Source organism: Lissotriton vulgaris, chromosome 8 (genome assembly GCF_964263255.1).
Source record: "Lissotriton vulgaris chromosome 8, aLisVul1.2, whole genome shotgun sequence".
Taxonomy (NCBI): Eukaryota; Metazoa; Chordata; class Amphibia; order Caudata; family Salamandridae; genus Lissotriton; species Lissotriton vulgaris.
The window spans coordinates 117,082,403-117,107,907 of record NC_141696.1 but is presented as its reverse complement, the minus strand read 5'-3'; the positions used below and the strand labels follow the sequence as shown (position 1 = coordinate 117,107,907).

The 25,505-nt window shown below is 44.8% G+C and overlaps 1 protein-coding gene across 1 annotated transcript in view; it reads right to left on the bottom strand.

Annotated features, from left to right (window-relative positions):
- PDE2A (phosphodiesterase 2A) overlaps positions 1-25,505 on the bottom strand; it is a 1,077,000-nt gene that overhangs the window by 70,366 nt on the left and 981,129 nt on the right. The gene's annotated exons all lie outside the window — the stretch shown is intronic.

Sequence of the window (25,505 nt, the reverse complement as noted above, 5' to 3'; positions counted from 1 at the left end):
CTAATAATCATGCCCTAAATGTAATAGGCAGCTTCCTTTTCGTGGAACTACACCGCCATATGCTTAAAGATGGGGCTTTTCCAATCTCTTACCCATTCCTAAACCATTATCACATTTTATATATTTTCCTTCCAAACACTAACACATTTGACTTGGGAGAATTCTCTTTAAGGTGGTTATCTGACAGTATTTTGCACAATAAAGTATAGGCCTACTGTGTACAGTAGCCCTATACTTGTTTGTAAGAAAGTGGATTATTATTATTTGCAGTGGGATGTTAACCTCCTCCAGGAATAATAACCCTAACTTGTCAGGGTGAACCTAAAGTCACAAAATTAGCCTGTGATTAACCTGCACTGAAATCTTTTTAGCTATAGCACAGACCAGACAGAATTAACTTCGGGCATTGTGTAAAATATTAATCAGTACAAAACGTAATAAAGTCAAACCATGAAACAAGAAAACTCCCAAACCAAATTAGAAGAAAAGAGTAAGGTTTACTGAATAAAATGACACCAAAACAAAAACAAAATCCAGTACAGGGAATCAGAGATGTGAATTTTTAATGTTTTAAGTAAAAACTGTGCCAAAAAGCACTAAGCGCCAATGATACTTTATGAAAGAGGTAGAGTGGGGCCTAGGCGCAATATCAGTCCCTCCGGGAAGAAGCAGGGCCCGATACGCTAAGCATGCTTGTCCGGATCAAAGATTTTCCCTTCTTACTTGACCTTCTTTATGGAGCTCAAAAGTCTCTAGCAGGGCAAGCCTGAAGCTCTATCCAAGGAAGTTGCATTGAACTTGGACACATTTGTCACGTCCCAAGATTTCCAAAATTGTTCAAGAGGTCTTGGAAGTCCTGGAGCAGTTCCTCTGGGTCACATCGTTATCTCCCAGTACTCTAGGGAAAGCACTCAGTGGCCAGGACTTACTCCAGTAGTTGCCACATGCAAGGTCCAGTCCAGGTACAGTTGGTACTGGTCAACTGGTCACTTCAGGAAAAAGGCCCATTGCAGCTTGTTGTGTCCCTGTAGCCACACGGATCAGCCAACTGAACATTGGAGTCTAACTGTTTGTCCTATATACAAGATGGAACAGGTCCAGTCCTTCAGGGATCCTCTCAGGTCACAGACACCAGGTACATTCCTCTTCTGATCTTCTGGATGTCTAGAAAGTGTTCTGAGGAGGGTTGGTTCCTTGCGGAGCCACAATTATGTGAATGACTGGCAGTAGTTAGTGGGTGGGGTGACTCCTTACTCGTCCCTAACCAATGGTTTAAAACTTCCCAAAGGCAGCCCAATCCAACTTTTTCAGCAGTTCCTATTTGCCTTACTGCAAACGATCCCACACTGACCCTTCCTCCTAAAATCCAAGATAGGAGACCCCTCCTTTGTGCAGAGCCCTTGTGTCCACCCAGAGGTGTGGCCTGGGAAATAAGAAGTTCCCTTACCTGTGTCTAAACCAGTTCTTGGGGGCGCTTCCCTCCCACAAGTTTTGGAGCCTGCCAAGCGAATGCGCCTTGATAACAAAGGCTTTCCCGTATTCAGGTCTCTCCTTAGACTACACTATGAATCAGCAGGCCTCACCTCCGTCCTTTTGAAGTTAACAAACTTCCTGGTTCAACCCTAACTGTCCTACCTAGGCTGATAAAGGTAAAATACCCCTTACACCACCCATTCTGTCACTAGGCCTAAGCCCTTGTTCTGCTTTGGGAGCAATTTTCAAACCTAATTGAGGTCAGGGACTTGGGTAGACAACTACTGAAGAGCTAATGCAAATTTGCCTCCGGGAGCTTCAGGCAGGAAAAGGTAACTTTCTAAAAGTTACTTTTCTTAAACATTTATTCAATTTAATTTGACTTCGCCTTTGAATTGGGTTTTTGATAAATAATTAAAATAGTCTAGAAATAAGTTTTTCACTTGCTCCTGAGGTTCCTTAGGGCTCTTAGATTTCTTAGAAGGGGGTCAGGGGAGCTACAACCTCAGGTTTCAGACACCCTCCTCCCACACTCGCTTATGTTATCTCATGGTCTAAAACTCCCTGTTAGCTTGTCACCACTATGTCTATTGTGCTATACACTAAATTACTTAAATTATGCTATTGCACATATCATGTAATTACACACTGTATTCTGCAAAATGAAAGTGCAAAACCAACACAAGCAACCAGAATGAAAGTGGATGTTGTTCCTAGCAGTTTTGTGTTTCCCACTATTTGCTATTGCAAAATGCATCCTGTGTCAAAAGTTAATTTGATGTATTTCAAACTAAGATATAGGTCTAACTGATGATTTTGCATTTTGCATCATTTTCCCAAAATGTCCTGTAATTACACTAAAGCTAATTACATACGTTTCACAAATCCCTACTGTACAAGTGTACTGTGTGTGCATGTTGTGTCGCTGCATGTGTGTGTTTGTGTGCATGTGTGTGTGCATTAGATATATGTGCTTGAGAGTGATAATACCATCATCACCTTCAGAAACTGATTTTGAAGCTCAGGTCTTGTCATACGAAAATTGCTGATTACATAACATTTTTCTCACAAACTTATTTTAGGACTGGTAAATGCATGGGGAGTACTTCTTATTTACCAAATGTATTCTGGAGCTTCACTACTTTACTATTTGCTGTGGTGAGGGAGTTGTTCAATCCAGTACTTTACATTTATGGATTTAGTTGAGATATATTGTCAGCAATTGGGTTATTGATTTTTGGTGGGTGACCCCTAACAACCTAACTAACACAGTCAAGTTAGGTCAATACATGCTACTAAGAGAGTCTCCGATCAACCCCTGGTAACTATGTTACAAGCAACAGGCTATCCAGAGAGATTGCTTGTAAAGTTAAAGCAGTACCAACAATTTTAAGGCAAAGATTACAGCACAATAAATTTACCTAACAATTTTATAAAAATAGAAAAATATTTAGGGTCAGATGTACAAATCATTTTTGCTGCCGGAACTAGCCCAATACGCAGAATCTATGAATCCTGTATATAATATTCTCGGTATTCAGGACTTGCTATACATAGATATTTGAAGGTACCTTCTATTTCTGCACACATATACAGGTTGTGACACAACTTCCAGAATGTTTTCTATTGGAAAGGCCAAAGCATTCGGTCATCTACTAAAGGAAAACAAGCTCCAAGTAGTTGCAAACATTTTCTGTTCGGATGATTCCCAACACGTTGAAGGCCCTGTTGGTGTTGTAGGGCCGCAGGAAAATGTATTCCATTAACACACTTGGTAGTTAAAAAATGCATGCAATGTAGTTAGAAAAGGTAGTAGATGCAAAATAATTTGTTATACCAGAACGATTGCCGCCTACTGAATCTGCCACAAAGTACCACAGCTTTTGCACCTACTATCAAATCAGAGCGTGGCAATCAACCAAAGAGAATCTCAATGCAAAAGAATGGGGTGGGTATGATAAAGGTCATTTATTTGGCCCTAAATATGTGACTTGCCACTAGCTCCGGACTTGTTATTGAGTATGATACTTTGTTGCAGAACACACATGGCAGCCATGAGAAGTGCTTGTAAAAAGTTGTTCTGCTGCTTGTGGAGAGTGCCAAGTCAGTGGCTGCAATAATTGTGTTACTTAGGAATATGAAGACAGAAGCAGTGATGCAGATTGATTTTTGTATTGGGTTATCTGATACAATTGGTTCTTCATATGTCACTGTTTATGTTTTCTTAAAGAACTTATCACATGTATTATTTCTGTTCTGAAATATATTGCATATAAAGTCATTTTTTAAATCTTTTTTTGATAGACGTAAAACTTTGCCATTGATACATCCATTTTCCCAGAAAAAACAAAAAACAATCCATTATAACATGGCCGTTATTTTGAAATGTGATTTTCGGTGCTGTCCAGTGACCCACTTTTGCCAGATTTTGGATATGTCAAACAGTACCTATTACCGAGTAGAAACCCCCCTTAAAACACTTCTGTTGCAATTTTGCTGAGGTTTTATGGTTATTTTTCATAGTTTGACTGGACTAAGTGGAGAGCTAGGATCGATCCTTGGTTTTCTGGTGTCACCCTTAGCAGTTAAGCTGCCAGATGGATATTTCTCTCCCTGCCCTATTTGACACTGAAAATTAATTACTTGTATCTCTTTCTTGGCACATGAGAATAGAGCATGTGCAGCAGGCAGGTGCCACATCAAGGCATGGCTCATTTTGGACTTTAAGAGCCCAAAAGGATCTCAAACGTAGCCAGAGTCAGGCAGGTGGTTTGAGCTTTCAATGGCTCGCCCATCTCTACCTTTCAAATTTGGAGATTGAAAATTTTGAAATTCTGTTCAATATTTTGAATGTTTTTCTTTAAAAATGCCTATAAGAAATGTGCATTTTGGTTAATTTATTATAGAAATTGTGCTGGAAAATACACAATTTTACACCAAATTTTAAAAACTTTCTCTGAGGGAGAAACCTATTGAAATTGTCTAGATAATTTCCAGCTCACTCGCATGTGTTACAAAGTTCATGCATTTCTCTTATGCCTCACTTGCTTCAAATTTCACCAGCCGCCACTGGCAAACTGTTCCTGTCCACTCAGAGATAGCTAATCCCTGCTAAGTGGTAGCAGTTTACACCTCCATTCCCTTCATGAGTTTAGGAGCAAGCTATTGATTGTCTTCTGAGTCAGGGATGCTGACCTTCCCAGCTAAGGATATGCATTTTAGCTAAGGAGGTGGGATGAATCCTAAAACTGATGTTAAGGCAGTTCTGGCTCTGGCAGCCTCAAGTCAAATTTTGAAAGTAAATCTTCCACTTACGTTATCAAATACCTTATTTCACCACTAAACCACATTTTGAAAGTTAGCAAGAAATTACATTGAAGGATTTTGCTTGCATTTTCTGAAGGGAAGTTATACGTTTAAATAGTTTAATGACACGTAGGCCTGTCATTTGAAAAATGCAGCTGGACCTAAACAGAATGATAACTTTTAGGCCTTCAGTCACTGTGAGGGTATATTTTTTGTTCTGACCTAAGGACAGTTTCAGCTATGTTGCTGGCTTTATGTTTTCGAAAAACTTCATAATAAAAATACATGTAAGAGAAATAGCAGCAGAGAAAAGATCAAAACCCTGCAGACAAATTTTCTCGAGTTGCCCATACAGGGTCAGGGTACCCCCTTCTAATGTGCCAGAGGCCTAAGTTAACTTCACTGTGAAATCCAGCACCCCTGCAGCTGTGTCCGAGCAGCAAATAAGTGCTGCTACCAATACAGAAAGGAAAATGCTCATCCTCAAAAACATTATTATGCATCAATCCTAGAGAGCACATGCTGAACCTCTTGATAACAACCGTGAATATCAGTAATTCAAGAATGTGCATGATGAACTGTCAGTTACACAAGAAGGGATTATCTTGCGAGGGTCGCGAATTGTCCTTCCTAAAAGTTTCCGACAGCAAATCATTGACGTGGCACATGAAGGACATTGTGGAATTGTCCCCACCAAGCGAGCCCTCCAGAACTAAAATATTTCACCCAGTAGCCCATTTCGCCTCGTGCTGCTGCACCGCTATGCTTCCTCTCCGTTTCTCTGAGTGCTTTCTCCTGCCTTTGCCTTATTTTTCACTGCTTTCTCCTTCCTTGCCCCTTTTTTCTGAGTGCTCTCTCCTGCTCTAGCCTCCCTTTACTGCTTTCTCGTTTTTGTGAGTTCTTTCCCTGCTTTTGCCTTTTTTTTACTTCTTTCTCCATCCTTTCTTCCCGTTTTCCTAAATGCTTTGACCTGCTTTTGCCTTGTCTTTCACTGCTTCTCCTTGTTTTTTCCTTTTTTTGCCGCTCCCGCCTGCCTAGCCCCACCCACCGCCTCCCAGGATCTACTTACTGGAGCTGCAGCGCGACCCCATTGAGCAGGCCCCAGGCTCAGCCCTCCCGTGCTAGTACACCGCTCTGCTTCTTCCCCGGCTCTTTGAGTGCTTTCTCCTGCTTTTCCCTTGTTTTTCACTGTTTATCCTTTCTTTCCCCCATTTTTTTGAGTACTTTGTTCTGCTTTTGCCTCGTTTTTTTCTGCACTCTCCCCGTTTTTCTGAGTGCTTTCTCCTACTTTTGCCTCATTTCTGCTGCTTTCTGTTTTCGCTCCCCCTGTTTTTTGGAGTACTTTCTCCTTCTTTGCCCAATTTCTTTTACTTCTTTCTCCTTCCTTGCTCTCTGTTTTTCAGAGTGCTTTCTCATGCTCTTGTCATTTTACTGCTTTCTCCTTCCTCTCCTCTGCCTTTCTGACTGCTTTCGCCTGCTTTTGCCTCGTTTGTTTGCTGCTTTCTCCCACCTCTCCCACTGTTTTTCTGTGTGCCTTCTCCAGCTTTTGCCTTTTTTTTCACTGATATCTCATTCCTGTCCCCTGTTTTCCTGAGTGCTTTCTCCTGCTTTTGACTACGTTTTTACTGCTTTATTCTTCCTCTCCCCGTTTTCCTGAGTGCCTCTCCTGCTCTTCTCTCATCTTTCACTGCTTCTCCTTGTTTTTTCCTCATTTGCCACTCCAGCCTGCCGCCCTTTTTAGGTCTCGCCTGTCGATGCGAATGCGCATCGAGCAAGCGAGACTATAGGGGCTCATCAACTCTTTATCTAACTGCAAGGAATCGTGGCGATTCCTTGCAGTGCCCGTGACTTTTAAGGTCAATGCGCATGCGCATTAAGCTTATGCGCATGCGCATTGACCTTAAAAGTCACGGGCGCGTGCACGTCCGTGTTTGTTTACCCGCTCCGCCCCCTCCCGCCGTGTCGCCTTGCCTACTCTCTCTCTCCCCTCTCCGCCCCCTCCCCTTCGTGTCGCATTTCTCCTCCCCCCTCCCCTCTCTTCCCTCCGGCTTCTTTTTTTTTGTTTATTTTACTATCTACTACCACGTAAGAGTGTGAAACGTATTTTAAAAATGGTGAAAAAATTCCGTTTGCCTTAATTGGATGGAGGTTTCAGTGAGCTCATTGGCTATCGGGCTATGAATGCTTACGATTGGTTGGATAACCGCTTCTTCTTTTAAAGACTAAAGTTTAAACATCAAACCCAGTTGTTCATTGGTTGTGATGCTCGGAGAGTTCACGTGACCGGAACAAAATTAGCCTTTTGCAACAGACTCTCCTCCCCTTCTGTCAATGAACCATGAGATAGTGAACTGGGACACAACTACCTTAAAGACCCCTTTGATCGTCGTAAACGGGAAGGTCGCTGATGACTGGACATTTCGCCAGGCAGCCAACCTAGCTCTGATACGACTGTGACATCAACTTGTAAGACAACAGACCTTTGCCGGGAGCCACCCGGGCTCTAATATCGTCACAGGTCGTGCGCCTCCTCCATACTAACCCAGCACCCTACCTCGTTTACGCCACACCTGCCCGCCGTCATTAGAAAGTCTAACTTTAGGAGGTCTGCTGTCCTGCTTTTGCCACTCGGCAGGTGAGTGTGCAACGTTCTGATTGCGCCCTTTGCGAGAGTACACTATGTAGTGGCAGATTGAAGCCGAAGCCGGTGTTCAGTCGTTTGGCAGGGCTCTCCGAACTCTCTTCTACCATGTGTAGGTGCCTTCCCAAACACGTATTTAATACTCGTTGATTTAAAATATTGCAGGTCGTTTTACTGTGATAGCGATACTGAAAGTTATCTTCTGTAATCTAATTTGTGCATAGTTTCAAAGTTCCAGCAAAATAAAACTTGCCGCAGCAAGATTAGCATTTTGATCAATACGTTTAATTTAAGTTTTTGTTATAGCGTGTCAAGGCCCAGGACCGCTAAGGGCTTTTCCGAGACACATCAAATAATAATAGGCAAAGAGCATGTCCGCAGACATGAAATCTGTGTCTTCTGATATCCTGCTAAACATAAAGTTCCAAAAACGAATAGTGATTTGGTACAATAGGTACTCCAGTTTCCTAAGAGCCTCTATTGGACTTCTCTTCGTAGTCTGTTCTTCGTCTCTCTACCCTCTCCGCCCCCGTTCCGCCCCCTCCCCTTCGTGTCGCATTTCTCCTCCCCCCTCCCCTCTCTTCCCTCCGGCTTCTTTTTTTTTGTTTATTTTACTCGCACCTCTCCCCTCTCCGCCCCCTCCCCCGTTCCGCCCCCTCCCGCCGTGTCGCCTTGCCTACTCTCTCTCCCCTCTCCGCCCCCGTTCCGCCCCCTCCCCTTCCCGCCGTGTCGCATTTCTCCTCCCCCCTCCCCTCTCTTCCCTCCGGCTTCTTTTTTTTGTTTATTTTACTCGCACCTCTCCCCTCTCCGCCCCCTCCCCTTCCCGCCGTGTTACTTCTATGGGGTCTCAAACGTGTGCCTCAGACGTTCAGCTAAAACAATATGCAAATAAGTGTGCACATCACTGTTCCAGTGCGCTGCATTAAATACTGCAAACTTTTGCTTTCAAAATGGCTGTGCGCTTTGACGTCATGCATGCACCCCGTCCGGAACACAGCGCTCCTTTGGCACTCCGACACACTGGCATGCTGCTTGGAATCTCCTGATTGTTATGCACGCAAAAAGAAACTCCCACGCGGCAGCGCTGACAGAGATGCGTGTTAGCCGATGAGGTACTATACAGTTTGCGTGGATTTACCCATGTAAACCCGGGGTCTGGGGTATAGATTGAGCAGACGTCCGATAATTTGAGTACTGCTGATGTCTGCCTCGTATCGCTGTTCCCCTTTTGTTTTCCTGTTGTTGAAGGCTTCGCCTCCCCTACTCCTCCTACTCTCCTCCCACTCTCCTCCCGTCTGTTCCCGCACTCCTCCCCGGCTCCCCGGCCGCCTCACACGCCTGCTGGCTTCACTCCCCGCTGCAGGCGGCCCTGCGCACTCTAACCGCCGGCAAATCTACACAACCGCACTAAATAGGCTCACCAATGAGCAATGTACAATATGCAAATTTCATCTTGACATGTACACCCCACTGGCAATGACAGACGTTGTACACCTACTCAGTACATTTGTAAACGCTGCAAATACCTCAAAAACTGTTTAGTGTCGAAATGGTCCTCAATTTTGAATCCTATGCAGTTGCAATGTACACCATAATTACAGCGTGCGTATGGCTCTAGAAACCGGTCTGAAATTTTGAATCAATCAAGGAGAATTCGCAGGCTCAGGAGCGTGCAGTCAAAGTAAAGAAGAAGTAAATAAAAAATAAAACTTGCAGAAAGATGATTTTGATTTGTGTCCTAAAGTAAAACATGAACAACGTTGGGCAGAAGGTGCTTAACTGCTCTACAGATTTGGGTGACTATTTTTCATTTTGAATACTGCATTTTCAGAATGTGTTGCATTTTATCCTGTCTGCACACGCAGTTACACTTCTAAGAATACAGGCTACAGCCGTTATTAGAGCAGTTTTCTCCGAATCGAAAGCAAAGATAACATCTCGTAAGATGCCTGCAGAAAACGTCTATTCAAGAAATATTCCTTTGTGCCCTTTAAAAATAGGAGAGTTTAAAATTGGAACGCAGTGAGACAGCCTGCGTGAACTCCATTCAGTCCAGTGTCTTTTTTACACGTGATAAAGCCTGGTTTACTCATGCAAATCTTGTGTTAGTCAAAGTATCGCTTAAACATTGGCGTGAAAAGAGAAGCATTTTCTGGCAGTCAATTTCCCTAAACTCACCAGTCCATTTGCATGCATGAGAGGAAAGACAAACAATGCGCGTGTGTGGATTGCGCGTGCACTTGTGTTCTGGCACTCTGCCTAGCAATAGAGGAGAATATAGCGCACCGGTCCGTTATTGTTTAGGTGCTACCCTTGTTTAACTACCAGAGAGTCGAAATACTGTGTCCGAGAGGAAGGTTCTGGCTTTTTGGAAATCTCCATCTTTTCACACAAAATACGCATAACTCCTAATTCTTTAACATTGTAAAAAACCCTTAACATATTCAGTGAATTGCAAAGACTACATACTATTTTTCGCGAACATTGCCATAATCCTGATCAGTAATAAGCATAGCTCACTATCGCATACATTAATACCAAGCCCATTCAGTGCTTGTGAAAACATTGCAACTACTTAAACTCTTTGGAAATGAGCAGCTGTGAACAAATATCTCCAATTAAGTGAAATAAAGTGTTGTCATGGTATTCTAGTGGATATGCATATATAACTAACGTACAAATACACCAATGTCCGATTTACAAGATTAAATCCAATGCTGGACAATAAGCTGTATAGTTACCTTTTTAAGTATACAGGGATGCTATATAAAAAAAAAGAATAAGCAAAAGGTAGGTCTTGCACCAGTCCATGGGACAAATATTTGATTGCACCAAGGAAACGGATGTTTTCAATAGACGTTATTAAAAAAATATCATCTCATCACCTGCTGCCTTGGTTCTTTTTTTTTAATTTTATTATTTTTTGCAGAAATGAAGCTTTGATTATTGTTCAATTCCTAGGATCTTTTTTTTTTTAAATCATTGCCTAGTAGATGACAGTTTTGATGGACACGGTTTCCTGCAGATTCTTCATCTTATAAATATTCACCAGGCCTCAAACAGATCTGGAAAAGGTATCCCCAGCATTAATACTCCAGGGTCATCAGGTCGACCCTTGCGGCTGTAGGCATGATCCCACCCGCTGGAAATCACATCACCGGCATATAATAACTAGCAACGAGTGTGCTGGCATGAGCTCATGTTTTTCCTGAGCTCTCTATGTATGCTTCACGAGCTCCAACCGCATCTTGGTCAAATGCCTCCTCTGAAGGTTTCAGGGTTCAAACCTTACTGTCAGTGCCAAAGATAGTTGCCGTTATCAGTTCCTCATGACATCTGCAAGTGGTGTATTTGCTCTGACTATAACACTGCAGCTTGTTCACTATGTTCCCTAATGCCCCGATGGTCCGTCAGGGAGCAGGAGATCAAGTTGATCTTGGCCAAGGACCGGAGGAACACGCCAAAGCCATACTTCTTCTCCCACATGTAAGTCTGCTGTGAAAAAAATCTCTACCAAAATAAAGCCAATAAAGCCATTGGAAGTACTGTAGGAACAAGAAATCCACAACCTTACGGAAACTGGACAGTTCTCAAGACCATTTCGCTGTTCACTGATTTCAGTCCTCTGAGACGCATAAATACAATTTCACTTACCCTCAGTCAGCCTGAACATCACTCACCCTCAAATCCTCACTCACCCTCAACACCTCACTCACCCTCAACACATGACTCACCATCACTCACACTCATCCTCACTCACACTCAACACCTCACTGACACTCACTCACACTCAATCACTCTCACCCTCACTCACCCTCAAATCCTCACTCACCCTCACTCTCACTCATCCTCACTCACCCTCAACACCACACACTCACTCACCCTCACTCACCCTCAACACCTCACCCTCTCACACTCAATCACCCGCTACACCTCACCCTCAACACCTCACCCTCAACACCTCACCCTCAACACCTCACCCTCAACACCTCACCCTCAACACCTCACCCTCAACACCTCACCCTCAACACCTCACCCTCAACACCTCACCCTCAACCCCTCACCCTCAACACCTCACCCTCAACCCCTCAACCCCTCACCCTCAACACCTCACCCTCAACCCCTCACCCTCAACACCTCACCCTCACTCACCCTCACTCACCCTCACTCACCCTCACTCACCCTCACTCACCCTCACTCACCCTCACTCACCCTCACTCACACTCACTCACACTCACTCACACTCAGTCACCCTCACTCACCCTCACTCACCCTCACTCACCCTCAACCCCTCACTCACCCTCACTCATCCTCACTCACCCTCAACACCTCATCCTCACCCTAACTCACAATAACCCTCCCTCACCCTCACTCACTCTCACTCTCACTCACCCTCAACACCTCACTCACCCTCAACACCTCACTCACCCTCAACTCCTCACTCACCCCCACCCTCACTCACCCTCAACACCTCACCCTCACACAGTGCAATAGGTCTCACAGGATTTTTAGTTAAAGCTTTTACAATTGTTTATTGCTTTTTTGATTTGTAATTCTTTAGCATTGGCTACAAAAAATAAAAATGCAAAAAATTTACAACAAAAAAACCCATAAACAATTCTAAAAGCACTAACTCTAATGCTGCGAGACCTATTGCATTTCTAATGCTTGTTCATACATCCCGCCTGGTCCTACCCGCCGCCTCCCAGTGCCCCACCCTCCCCCAGGACCTACTTAATGGAGCAGCAGCATGAATCCATTGAACAGACCCCAAGCCCAGCTGCCCAAGTGCTGCTGCACCGCTCTGCTTCCTCCCTGTTTTTCTGGGTGCTTTCTACAGCTTTTGCCTTATTTTTCACTGTTTTCTCCTTCCTTCCCCCATTTTTTGTGAGTGCTTTATCCTGCTCTTTCCGCGTATTACTGCTCTCTCCTTCCTTTTTAGGTTTCGCCTGGGGCACGGAGCTTTAGCTCCGCCCCCAGAGAAATCTTATGTCTCTTACAGTGTACTCTTAGTCCCGCCCTCTGTTCCATTGGCTAGCTCCATAAATGGAGGCTAGCCATTGGAACAGAGATCTGTCCGTCAATCACGGACCAGATTCGTGGGCGTTCCTGACATTTTTTTCCCTCTCCGCCTCTTTCACGTCGTCATTGCGGCGGTGGGCGGTTCCTATTTTTTTTTTTTTTGGTCGCCTTGTTTTGGTCAGTTTCGAAGTGTATTTTTCAGGAGTGGGCTGCGCGATTGTCCTCTCCGTGAGTCAGAGAGGAGTCTTCGCTGGAATTAGAGCTGATGAAGTCTATGATGAAACCAAAGGACTCGCAGGCGGTTCCTAAGGGAATTGTCTTTTTATTAATGCCGATAATATTTCACCATAGCTGGCAACCGCACCCTGTCCTCACAAGAGGTGGGCGCCAGTGCACACTGAGGTGCAACTTGTGGCCAGAAGGGGCACGGCTCGCGCAAAGGCAGCCGCTCTAAGTTCTCAGCTTTATTTGTGCCCCGGAGGCAGAGGGCACGGCTTCCTGTGTGCGCCGGAGCCGCCGCCGCCTCTCTACCTCACTGCCTGTGGTAAGTGGGAGTGTTCCGAAAAGGCAGCATTTTGAGGAAGTGTGCGGTGCACGTCGAGGGTGGGGTTACAACAAGGGCCAGCCCTCCCCTTCACCTCCTCAGTGGGAGGAGGCGGCAGTGTGCGGTTTCTTCACCTGGCAGCATTGCACATACCAAGGGAGAGAGAGGGAGCGAGTGAAAGAAGGGGCACGGAGCGCACCGGGCGGGGGCAGGACGGACACCCCTTTTCCAGGTACGTGCGTGCTCCCTTCTTTTCAACTGATGTGTTTTTGTTCTGCTGTTTGTGAATGTTGGTCGTGTTACTCTAAGCACAGAGCGCCTCTTGACCCCTGGACAAACTCGCAGATTACTTGTCAACATCTGAAGTCCACGCTGCGGGGAGGTGTTGGTGTGTCTCAAGCATCCCGCAGCGGGGCAGACCTGTCTCAACCAGTGACACACTGCTGGAAGAGGCATGCAGTGGGGTCAGGAGTCTGGGCATCGGACCCACTCAGAGGAAGGTAAGATTGAATAGAGGGGCACGGCACACTGTGGGGCCAGTTCCTAGGAAGATGCCGAGTGGGACAAGTCGCTCTTCCAGTCAGGCTGACATTTCAGTAGGCCTTCCTCCAGTCAGACGTGTTTGGAATGGAGCTTCTCCCGAGCAGCCGTAATACAGTTGACAGATGCTGCTATAGTGACTCTTAACCATCTACTTTGCTTTTGTCGTCTCTGTCCTGCCACAGAATTCCGCTTTTGTGTTGTCTTTACGGGTTGAGGACATGATGGAGGAGGGCCAAGGTGGGGGTGCACTATCAGTATTCCTTTGGGCATTTGTTTCTCTGGGAGGTAGGCTTACGGCACTGCCGTGTACTTTAACTAGTACATTGAAGAAGCCAGAGGTGGGAGGAAGAGCGCACTTCGCATCATCTGGGCTGTGCAGATCTGATGGCGGAAGGGGATTGCAGATGGTGTATGTTAACGTGGGCGGCCAGCAAGTTCATGACATTGCTGTGACTCTGCAGCATGCAGTTCGACATGATCCTACACCTTGTACTGTGCACTGTTTGAATGTTGTCCTGTGTGTTATGGAGCTAGCCGATTGTAGCTAACAAGATGATGCTGTGAGTTAGCCACTTGATTCTAGCCCCTGCAGTGATGTGCTGATCGCAACATCGAATCCTGACAAGGCAAGCTAGGCCTTAAGTTAGAAGGGATAGGTAAACTGACTGCAGCAACATGGATAATAGTAACACCTGTTGCTTACTGCTCTTAGAAACGGCATAAGGGTGGATTGAAACGCCGGTTTAAAGCAAGTTTTTTTTTAAAGATCTTAGTATATCTCTTTTTATACTAAAGTATGAGGGATGAATTAATGCTCAAACTAGGTCCCTCTAGTCGTCTTTACAGTCTAGTGCATAGGATGTCTAGATGTTTTTGAGATAGCTCCGGATTCATTTTAGTTGTCCCAACTAGGGGTGGTTGTTTCGCCCTCTGTTTATTTGCTTGCTAAAAAAAATACTCTGGGCACATCCGTATAGGGCCCGCTGATGTAGGGGAGGTTGTGCTTGTCCCTCTGAGGGAAGATGACATGAAGATGGCATGAACACTTTGCCTTGGAATGAACTGGAGGTCCGCATTATCGGTTTATGTTGGCGTTTTGCGCGTGAATTGCAATGACATATCAAGGGTGTATTTGTGTTTAATTGCTTTCTGTGCATGGTCTTGTATGAGTTATGTTGAGGACTTGCAACTATGTAGCTCAATGATGGGGAACACTGCAATAGAGCAACATTACTGGGAAAACAAGTGCAAATGGGTGCCGTTTTTACGTCTTATTTCTTATTTTATTTGTTGATAACATGTTGATTGATTTTTCTGCATCACACAAACTCTCACAACCATGGCATTTCTCATTCAAGACAAACAAGTGGACTCGATACCGTGTTGTAAATTCCGTCTCTGAGATTAAAAAGCTCTGAACATGCTCTTGTTTTCCCTCTCTAGTTCAGTACCAGATGGAAATGATGCGGAGTCTGCGCCACGTGAACATAGAGAGATTAAGCTAGTGGCAATGTAAATGACAATGCCATTAATTTATCGGTTTTCAAAACCAACACATAAATAAAAAAATTGTCATTTACAATGCCAATAGCTCTAACTTTAACAAAGGCGAAACCGTTGCATTGTAAATGCTTGTTCAGTTTTTCTGAGCGCTTTCTACATATTTTGCCTTGATTTTTACTACTTTCTCCGTCGTCTCGTCTTGTAGTTCTTTCTTCTCCTCTTGCCTCATTTGTATTGCTTTCCCCTTCTTCTCTCCCATTTTTTGGGGTGCTTTTGCCTCATTTTTTACTGATTTTCTCCTTTTTGGGTCGAGCCTAGTGCAGCGTGCATGCGCTGCTCTTCTCGACTTTATATAAGGGGCTTCAGAAAGCACACCACACACTCATTGCATGTGGTCAGCTTTCGTTACAGGCTATTGCGCTTTGCGTGCGTCTTTCTAAGAAAGACAGCACGCAATTGGACAGAGACGGGTGCATGTCCCGCCTTTGCTCCACCCACAGCCTATTGCTTGCGGTTACCCGCACGGCCCACATCTGTTTTCAATTATCGTGCCCAGATACGGGTGCAATAATTGATAACAGATCGCTCACTGTGGCGCGCAAGCGCACCACTCGCGGGATTGTTTTCAGTGATTTTATCTCTTTATCGCACATGATGGCGGAGACGCGTTTGCTCACAGCTAGAGTAGCGATGCGGCCCAGCAGCCATGCCTGAATGAGCAAAGGAGCGCCTTCCACTACAAAGGAAACAAACAGGACCCCCCAGGTCTCGTGGCAGGCATCGCCTTGCAGCTCTGAACTCGCTAAAATCAGCGATCTGCACTTCCGATAACAAAGCCTCCTCCCAGAAACAAACCGCGGAGCTCCTTCGTTGGTGACTGCTGGCCCATGACCATTGACCTTCTTCTGAAGGTTGTACAAAACACTTGCAATTCCCGACTTCATAAAAACACTGCCTATTCCTGGCTGTTGATTTTGATTGATTATCCTCCCATGATCTTGGTTTCCGATAGACCGACAGAAATTATAAGGCTGGTAAAAGCCGCCCACATTTTGTTTGGTTTTGTTTGTTGCAGAATCACATTGTTGGTACTAAATGTCATCATATGACCTGAAGTAACTTTCAAAAACATTTTCCGAAAAAACGTTGGAAATGCAGAGAAAAAATGCCCACTGAAACACTCAAGGATAAAAATAAGGGCAAATACATTAAATAAGTGTTAGTGTTAGGATGGACAAAGGGAAGCACATTTTTTGAGAAAACAATACTTTACGTGGATGCTACGGACAACATCTGACGCGAGGCAAGCCTAGAAATTGAACAATGGGTCCCCGGCAGTTCTACCGGTTATCAAATGTTATATTTCTATGAACTCTTTTAGAACTAGCAGATTATTCGTCATGCCACCTGAAGACTGATGTTGCTAACATGAAGTACTTGCTTCGGATTTAGGTGTGCAGTCCACAAGTAATAGGATTACCGTTTCACCCTGCTACAGTAACCTCTGTACACCACGAGGCAGTGAAATCGCATGTTAATCATAGCCTTCGTTGCAGGAAAACAATCTATATTTAACACTATTGCCATAAATTGTATCGGGATAGTAGCAAACAGAAACAGCAAAAAGTAAATAAACCAATGGGTTATGAAACTTGATCAGTGAACCGGAAATGCAAATAGAAATCTACAGGTCATACATCATCAATTCATCCTACAAATGTCCCCTTTTAAATGACCTGTTTATCCAGCCCTGGATTTCCTCTGTCATGAAAAGCAAAAAAAAAGAATCTTATGGCCCCACCCAAGAAATCTGCATTTGTGTCAACGCTTTGCTTCTTATCGATTAAAAGGAAAAGAAAAATGTGTTCCTGATTATCAACCTGTGGAGGTAACCCAGTTTGCGGCCCTGTTTGACAGAAGCAGAGAGGAGGCTGGCAGAGGCAAGGCAGAGAGAAGGGTGGAAGGCAGAGAGGAGAAGGGTACAAGGCAGAGAGGAGAAGGGTGCAAGTCAGAGGGGAGAAGGGTGCAAAGGCAGAGGGGAGAAAGGTGCAAGGTGGAGAAGGGTGCAAGGCGGAGGGGGAGAAGGGTGCAAAGGCAGAGGGGAGAAAGGTGCAAGGTGGAGAAGGGTGCAAGGCGGAGGGGGAGAAGGGTGCAAGGCAGAGGGGAGAAGGGTGCAAGGCAGAGGTGAGAAGGGTGCAAGGCAGAGAAGAGAACTGTGCAAGGCAGTGGAGACAAAGGTGCAAGGCAGAGAGGATCAGTGCGCAAGGCAGAGAGGAGAAGGGTGCAAGGTAGAGAAGGGTGCAAGGCGGAAGGAAGAAAGGTGCAAGGCAGAGGGGAGAAGGGTGGAAGGCAGAGAGGAGAAGGGTACAAGGCAGAGGGGAGCAGGGTACAAGGCAGAGAGGAGAAGGGTGCAAGTCAGAGGGGAGAAGGGTGCAAAGGCAGAGGGGAGAAAGGTGCAAGGTGGAGAAGGGTGCAAGGCGGAGGGGGAGAAGGGTGCAAGGCAGAGGTGAGAAGGGTGCAAGGCAGAGAAGAGAACTGTGCAAGGCAGTGGAGACAAAGGTGCAAGGCAGAGAGGATCAGTGCGCAAGGCAGAGAGGAGAAGGGTGCAAGGTAGAGAAGGGTGCAAGGCGGGAGGAAGAAAGGTGCAAGGCAGAGGGGAGAAGGGTGCAAAGGGGAGGGGGAGAAGGGTGCAACAGGGAGGGGAGACGGGTGCAAGGCAGAGGGGAGAAGGGTGCAAGGGGGATGGTGACAAAGTTAAAAATGTGCCCACCCCCGGGAAAATTTTCTGCGAACGCCCATGGAACGCACACTACTTTGTGAGGGAGAGTGGGAGAGAGTGGAGAGAGAGAGTGGAGAGAGAGAGAGTGGAGAGAGAGTGGAGAGAGACAGTGGAGAGAGAGAGAGAGAGAGAGAGAGAGAGTGGAGAGAGAGAGTGGAGAGAGAGTAGAGAGAGAGTGGAGATAGACAGTGGAGAGAGAGAGAGAGAGTGGAGAGAGAGTGGAGAGATTGGGGAGAGAGAGAGTGGAGAGAGAGTAGAGAGAGAGAGAGAGGAGAGAGAGAGTGGAGAGAGAGTAGAGAGAGAGTGGAGATAGACAGTGGAGAGAGAGAGAGAGAGTGGAGAGAGAGTGGAGAGATTGGGGAGAGAGAGAGTGGAGAGAGAGTAGAGAGAGAGAGAGAGGAGAGAGAGTGGAGAGAGAGTAGAGAGAGAGTGGAGGAGGGAGACAGTGGAGAGAGAGAGTGGGGAGAGTGGAGAGAGAGTGGAGAGGGAGAAAGTGGAGAGAGAGTAGAGACAGAGTGGAGAGAGACAGTGGAGAGAGACAGTAGAGAGAGAGAGAGAGAGTGGAGAGAGAGTAGAGAGAGAGAGAGAGAAGGGAAAGAGGGTGGAGCGAGAGAGTGGAGAGAGTGGAGAGAGAAAGTGGAGGGGGACAGTGGAGGGAGACAGTAGAGGGAGAGTGGAGAGAGAGAGACAGGTAGTGAGAGAGTGGAGAGAGAGTAGAGAGAGAGAAAGTGGAGAGAGAGACAGTGGAGAGACAGTGGAGAGAGAGACAGTAGAGATAGAATGGACAGAGTTGAGAGAGAGAATGGAGAGAGAGAGTGGAGAGAGAGTAGAGACTGACTGACTGACTCAGAGACTGAATACTGACTGACCGAGAGACTGACTGACTGAGAAACTGACTGAGAGAGAGAGACTGGCTGATTGAGAGAGTGACTGACTGACTGACAGAGAGAGAGAGACTGATTGAGAGTGAGACTAACTGACAGAGAGAGAGAGACTGACTGATTGACAGAGACTGACTGACTGAGGTAGAGAGATACTGACTGACAGAGAGAGAGAGACTGAGAGAGAGAGGCAGAGACTGACTGACAGAGAGATAGACTGACTGACTGAGAGAGAGAGACTGACAGAGAGAGAGACTGACAGACTGACAGGGAGAGAGACTGACAGACTAACTGACTGAGAGAGACTGACTAAGAGAGACTGAATGACAGAGAGAGATAGACTGACTGACTGAGAGAGAGAGACTGACTGACTGAGAGAAAGAGAGAGAGAGAGACTGTGATGGAATTGGTGTCAAAGTGTGTATGAAGCTATGCAATGCCTCTTAAGATTGCTATTCATTACTAATAAAAATGTATTATCAAAATGTGCTCTTTGTAGTTACATCTGCTCAGTCTCTCTCTCGCTCTCTCTGTCAGTCACTATCTCTCTACCTCAGTCAGTCAGTCTCTGTCAGTCAGTCAGTCTCTCTCTCTCTGTGTCAGTTAGTGTCACTCTCAATCAGTCTCTCTCTCTCTGTCAGTCAGTCAGTCACTCTCTCAATCAGCCAGTCTCTCTCTCTCAGTCAGTTTCTCAGTCAGTCAGTCTCTTGGTCAGTCAGTATTCAGTCTCTCTGCACTGTCGCATTGTCTAATATTTTAAAACGGAAACGAGAAGGAGCAGTGGATGCACTTTTGTCAAAACTGAACGATGAGTAGGCCCAATGTTGTATATCATGACAGGAGTCTGCATCAGGAACCCCACCTAAAATTGGGCAAACTTCCCTGGTCCACCGATGGCAGGGACCCTGTAATGAATGGATCACCACATATGACAGCCTGCTGGCAGACTAAGCCCAACCTTTAACTCCATCATCCAGTGTTACTTATAACGGCTGTATTGGTGACAGTGGCATAACAATAGGTCTGCATCCCCTGCAGTATGGCGGGTCGCTGGCCTGAGAGCTCTAGAATGGCACGGAGAATGTGGGGGGGCCCCCTCCATGTAGTTTGCAGGGGGGCCCCCTCAAGTTTCGTTACGCCACTGCCAATGACGTCTTTTGACATGTTTTAAGCTTAATTTATTCCAGCGACTATTGCTTTCTAATCATGGTTGTTTTAAGGACACAATGATGCCCTTGTGTAATTGTGATAATGTCTAAGCTAATGGCACTTTACACATTGTCATGACTTGCTCGAAATACAATCATTTGCAAATTAACCTTATATGTCCAACTCTTAAAGCAATGAATTTTATTCACGTCAGACCTGCATTATTGTATCTGCATTTTTTAAATACACCCACAGTCTGTTTTTTTCTCTCATGTTACTTCTCTGGGGTTCTAAAGCAATCAGAATTATAACTTGTGATGATGTTGATCTCTATGTTTTGTTTTTGTTTTAAAAAATCAAATAAAGAATATTGATTGATTGAATAGTGAGTGTTATCACGCACTGAATTTACCACAATGCATCTGGGTGAATTGTGTGCTGGTATGTCAGGATACAATAAATCCAGTATTTGTTAAGCGCAAACTACTCACCCCTAAGGGTCTCAAGGAGCTGGGGGCAATCAGGGAGTGAGCATGTGCCCAGAGTCACATGGTGCTGGGCTAACCTGCTGCCGGCGATCGAACCGTGAGCGCCACACCTTTCTCGTCCAGGCAGTGTACTACCTCCCCACTTTTGTGAGTGCAGAGCTGATAATGTTACTGATGTGGAGTTTTAGCACTACTGAACAAACTATGGGGCAGATTTTCAAGCCCCTGTGTCACTTTTGCGTCACTTTTAACGTCACTTTTAACATGGGAAAAGTGACGCAAAAGTGGCGCAAGGAGCTCGTAAATCTGCCCCAATATATTTATAGTTATCACTCTCATGTTGAGGGCCCAACGCACCTCCTTCCAGTCACTATGACCACACGCGGGCTGCACCAATGCTCCTATCTACAAGACTTTAGCAGTTGCATCAGTAGGAGGTCAGCTTGCCACATTGAGGTGTGACATTCAGAAATAAAGCACCTGAGTGGACCTAAAATAGTCTCCTCTCTGTTATGACGCTCACAGAATGTCTGAAAGTGTCCCTCTAGATGGCTGGCATTTTGCGGATGTGCATCCCCAGTGATGGCCAATAATTCACTCTGTGCTCGTCAACCTATCATTACAATGGCACTTGCTCATCCGCGCATGAAGTCTTTGAATGTCAGCCATTCTAGCGGCACTCCACCGCAGAAAGATGCTACATTATCCAATTTACTTCCAAGAACCTAAAGGGGTTGTTCTTTGTCAATCTGGCTTTCAGAGTGCCTAGACACTGCACTTGCATGAGCAGCTGATAAGACTTGAATGCCCACTCCAGGCTCCTTGACAACCATACTTTTAACCATCTACAGAAGATGTGGAGGTAGGGCACAGAACAGGAATACAGCCTTGCTTAAAAAAAAAAAACAATTACCAAGATTATTTTCATGAAAGAGCAGTGGTCACAGTGCTCCATCATAAGTGTTTCTCGAACACTCAGCACAGTGTGTGTGTTCTGCAACGTTGAACCAGCTCGCAGCTTACAGATGAGCCCCAATGACACCAACCAGGTTTTTGGTGTTTGCTCAGATTGAATCAGAAATGTAATAATCGAGACATTATTTATGCCTTGTGGTGGAATACTGTTTGCCTAAATAAACAGGTCAAAGAATTTGTGAGTGCACCATATGATGTGACTGCATTTAGATGTTTATGGACCACCCCTGAAAACTCAGGATGTGAAGAGTCTAAGGGTGGGTCAAGGGGTCAGCTCTTTGACTTGATGAGGTCACTTCCAGCAGGTCACAATCACTACACCTGATACTTTGGTGCATCAAGGACTATAGCTTGCTGTGGAGGGGGAAAAGTCCTTTAAGACGAAGCCGGAATGGCGCTGTGCCTTCACAGCACTGCAATAGAACAAACGCATCTTTAGCACGCATTTGTTCAGCACGCAAGTCATTACGGAGACTTGCTTAAGGGGGAGCGTTGGTGGAATGGTGTTGGAGTTAAAATCCAACATCTACCCTACTGTTGTGCAGACTGGAGTTGGAATAGTAAATGAAACTATTCCAAAATCCAGCGACCCCCTAAGGCAAGTTGTTATAACGACTTGCGGGCTGAACGAATGCGTGCTAAAGACACGTTTGTTCAAATGACGGCGTTCAGAAGGCATGCGTGCTAAACGCATGCGAAATACCGTCAAACATTCCTCAAGCCCCCATGAATGAATGAATGAATGAAGATTCACTTGTATAGCGCTATCTACCCGGAGGCCTCGTAGCGCTTATGACAGAAGACTAAATTAGTTACTGAAAAACTGTTCAGTAGTTATGTCTGCCATTTAATTTCTGATTAGCAGCTTTGTAGAAAGTTGAATTGCATGACACCTTTCTAATGTTCTATTAGTTGCAAAATTCATAATTTCTTTGCTTCTGGCTGTTTTCCTTGTCCTATTCTGTCTTGTGCTTGACTCTTAGCTTCTTATTCCCCGGTATGTCTACGTTCTTGATTGTTTATCAGCTATTAGTAACATCTAACAAAAGACAAAGCTTGCATTACATGGAGTGACGTGTCTATTACGTCCCTTCTTTCAGCACCACATACTGTCTACGTTTATGGGTAGGGCGATTCAGTCGTTAATTCTTGTGCTTGATTGCAGGAAGTAACAGATTACTTTCAGACCTTGTTTATACTAATGATTGATGTTCAGATGTGGCTATGAGGATGCTTGTGAACAGTGGTGCAACACAAAAGGATGGAGCACCCCCTGCAGAATGTTATGAGGGGCCACAGAGCCTCCAATATCTTACAAATATTCATAGGCTTTGAGCTGAATGGGGGCTCCCTGAATGGTTGGGGGCCCTCTGAGGGTTAGAGGCTCCCCCGGCATCGCAGGGGCTTCATGGGCCTGTGTTATACCCCTGGTTGTGCTTCTCTACTCATGAAAATGTACGTTTGCTTTTTTTTTGTCATTGATCACTTATTTGGGGTAGTAGGTGTTAACCCCTTCCACGTGGGGCTAATTTCCCCGCAGTGCGGCGGGAGTGTGGGGGGAGAGCGGTGGGCACGCGCAGCACCGCGTGCTCATGACGAGCTGAGCTCATCACGACTCCGCCTACTCCCATGGAACGCCCGCACAGGCGGGGAATTAACCCCGCGTGGACGTTCCGCTGCAGTTATGACGAGATCATCTCGTCATGAGCACAGCTCCACTGTGCCTCATGACGAGCTGAGCTCGTCATAAGCGTCAAAGGGGTTAACAGTGGTTCATGAGATGTTCATTGTGCTCTACCCATTTAGGTTAGTAGTGCAGAAAGCAAGATGGATTCATTGTTTATGACTTTTAGCGTTTCAGGATAAGAACTGAAACCTCTGTGTACATGTTGGGCAGACGCCAAAACAGACTATCATTCTAGCTTATGAGATAAGGACTGACCAGGGGTTTTCAGGGCTGATCAACTCGTGGCATGTCTACATCATGGACATTTTTGAAAAGGGCATTCATGAAGAACATGTGTAGGGCAACCACTTGGGCAACTCCACACAGAATTATGACTAATTACAAACTTCAAGTGGGTGAAGGTCTTTCTTCAGATTTTGGAGAGAAAGTATTTTAATCTGGAAAGAATGTCTGAATTTCTATTTCAAGCATCTTAAAACATCAATGGTTGTTGTATTATTTGGTCTAATCGTATTTTTCCTCTGTTATAATGTTGCATTTTTCTGGATGGTTTTCTGCTTGGGGGGTACCCTTGCAGATGAGGCCTGGGATGAAGAAGATGGGCACGGAAGTAATGACCCAGGTTCAGACCCGGAATCTTCGTTACCATTACTCCAAGTCCACATGTTCCTTGTCACAGTCCTCAGTTTCTCACCCAACCACCCAAGGGAGGGAAGGGAGAATCACCCAGCAGAACATTAGGATTTTAAATACCTGGCCTCAGTATCAACAGGAAATGTGTCATGAGAAGCCCTATTTTATGTCAATGATCAGGATCTTGAGGGAACCCTGAAAGTAGTTTATTTTGTTTGCTAATACTTAGGTCCTGTAATGGGGGAAACGGATGCAGGTAAGGACTGTGACAAGGCAGACCTTGACACCGAGATTATGTAACAGTTGTACTGGTGCAAAAATACAGCAAATACTTGATTGCATTATTTTTCTCTGTGTGTGTGTAATTGACCAAACAGGCATTGTTTTTTAATATATTACAGAAATATTTTTACACTAGGGCATTCAACATGATGATTTTGCACAGTATTTTTGAATTAGGGTTATGTCAAAGGTTCCATTTTTTTGTTTTCTTATTACCTTTGGCACTGTTCAACTAATATGCACAAAAGTTTTCAATAAAAAAAAGTTCATACACTTAGGCTTCGGAATATCAAGGTTATTGCATAAAAGTCAAGCGTGAGCCCCAACAAATGGAAGGTCACAAAAGTGACATTTCCCATTTTAACCCCCAAAAGATTCTTTGTTAGTCAATACATAAAAAGACAGACATTTTTACATGAATCTACAACTTTATTCAAGCAACATCTTTTCCTTATTTTGGTGTAAATTTGTTCAGTGTTTTTGGAGAAATTTGTGTTTAAAAATCATTTTGATCTGGGCATGAAAAGGTTACATTGTAGAGTTATCTTGACAGCTGAAAACGTGTATTTTTTTTATTTTAGCATAACTTTAGAACTGTTTGATGGAATGTCAAAAACTGGCACATGCTTAGCTGAGTTTTTGTATTTTGAAATTTGTGCAGATTTGTAAAAGGGACATAATTAAAAGGGAGGAACGAAAAAAGTGTTCGTTTGCTAATAAGTGTGGCATCATTTGACGAATCCACATAGCATGTGCAGACATTTATCCTGTTTAGCCTGCTGTGGGTATGACAAGTTTCGTGCAGATCAAGGGGCGCAAAATTAAAAGACTGTGAAAAAACTTTTCTTGTGCTAATAACGTTGGTGCTATTTAACAAATCTGCATGAAATTATCTAGCTGTTTGCCAGGCAGGATTCTCTGGTTTCAAGCATTTCCAACAAGGGGGGAAACTTTAAATAGGGAGTTACAATATAATGTATTTGCTAATAACCTTGTGCAGTTGTACTGCACAAAACCTGGCAGCCACTCTCTAGGTTGATATTTTGAGTTTGATGCAAACCCACCAAGGTGAGGCCCTGCCATCAACCCCCCACTGTAAGAAGCCAAAGGCTGTGGACAGCAAAGGTTGGCCTCCCACAAAGAGTTGGGTGCCGGGCATTGCCACACTCCCTGCAGCCAAACCCTGAAGTGTAAAGCCAAAGGCAGTGTACACCTTGCTTTGGTCATAAATAGGAGGTTAACTGTGTGGACGTGGCATATTATCAAAACATCACAGAAAATCACAGAAAAAAACAAAAGTTTAAGTGAAGTTATAATTAGCTTTCGTTATAAGACCTTAGTATTTTTATTTTATTTTTTACTTATAATTTCATTGAGAGAATCACGGTTAAAATGAAGTTACCTAAAAAAACTGAAATTCACCAGTAATGGTTTAGTAAACTACCCTTAAAGTGTTCCCAGTCATGCATATCATCAAGGGCAGCACTGCTAGCAACTCAAATGACACTGATGACATCACTGATGACATCGCCGATGAGATAAATTCAGTGGTTTTAGATTTTATTTTGTTACTATACCATGACTTCCAGTTCTTTCCGA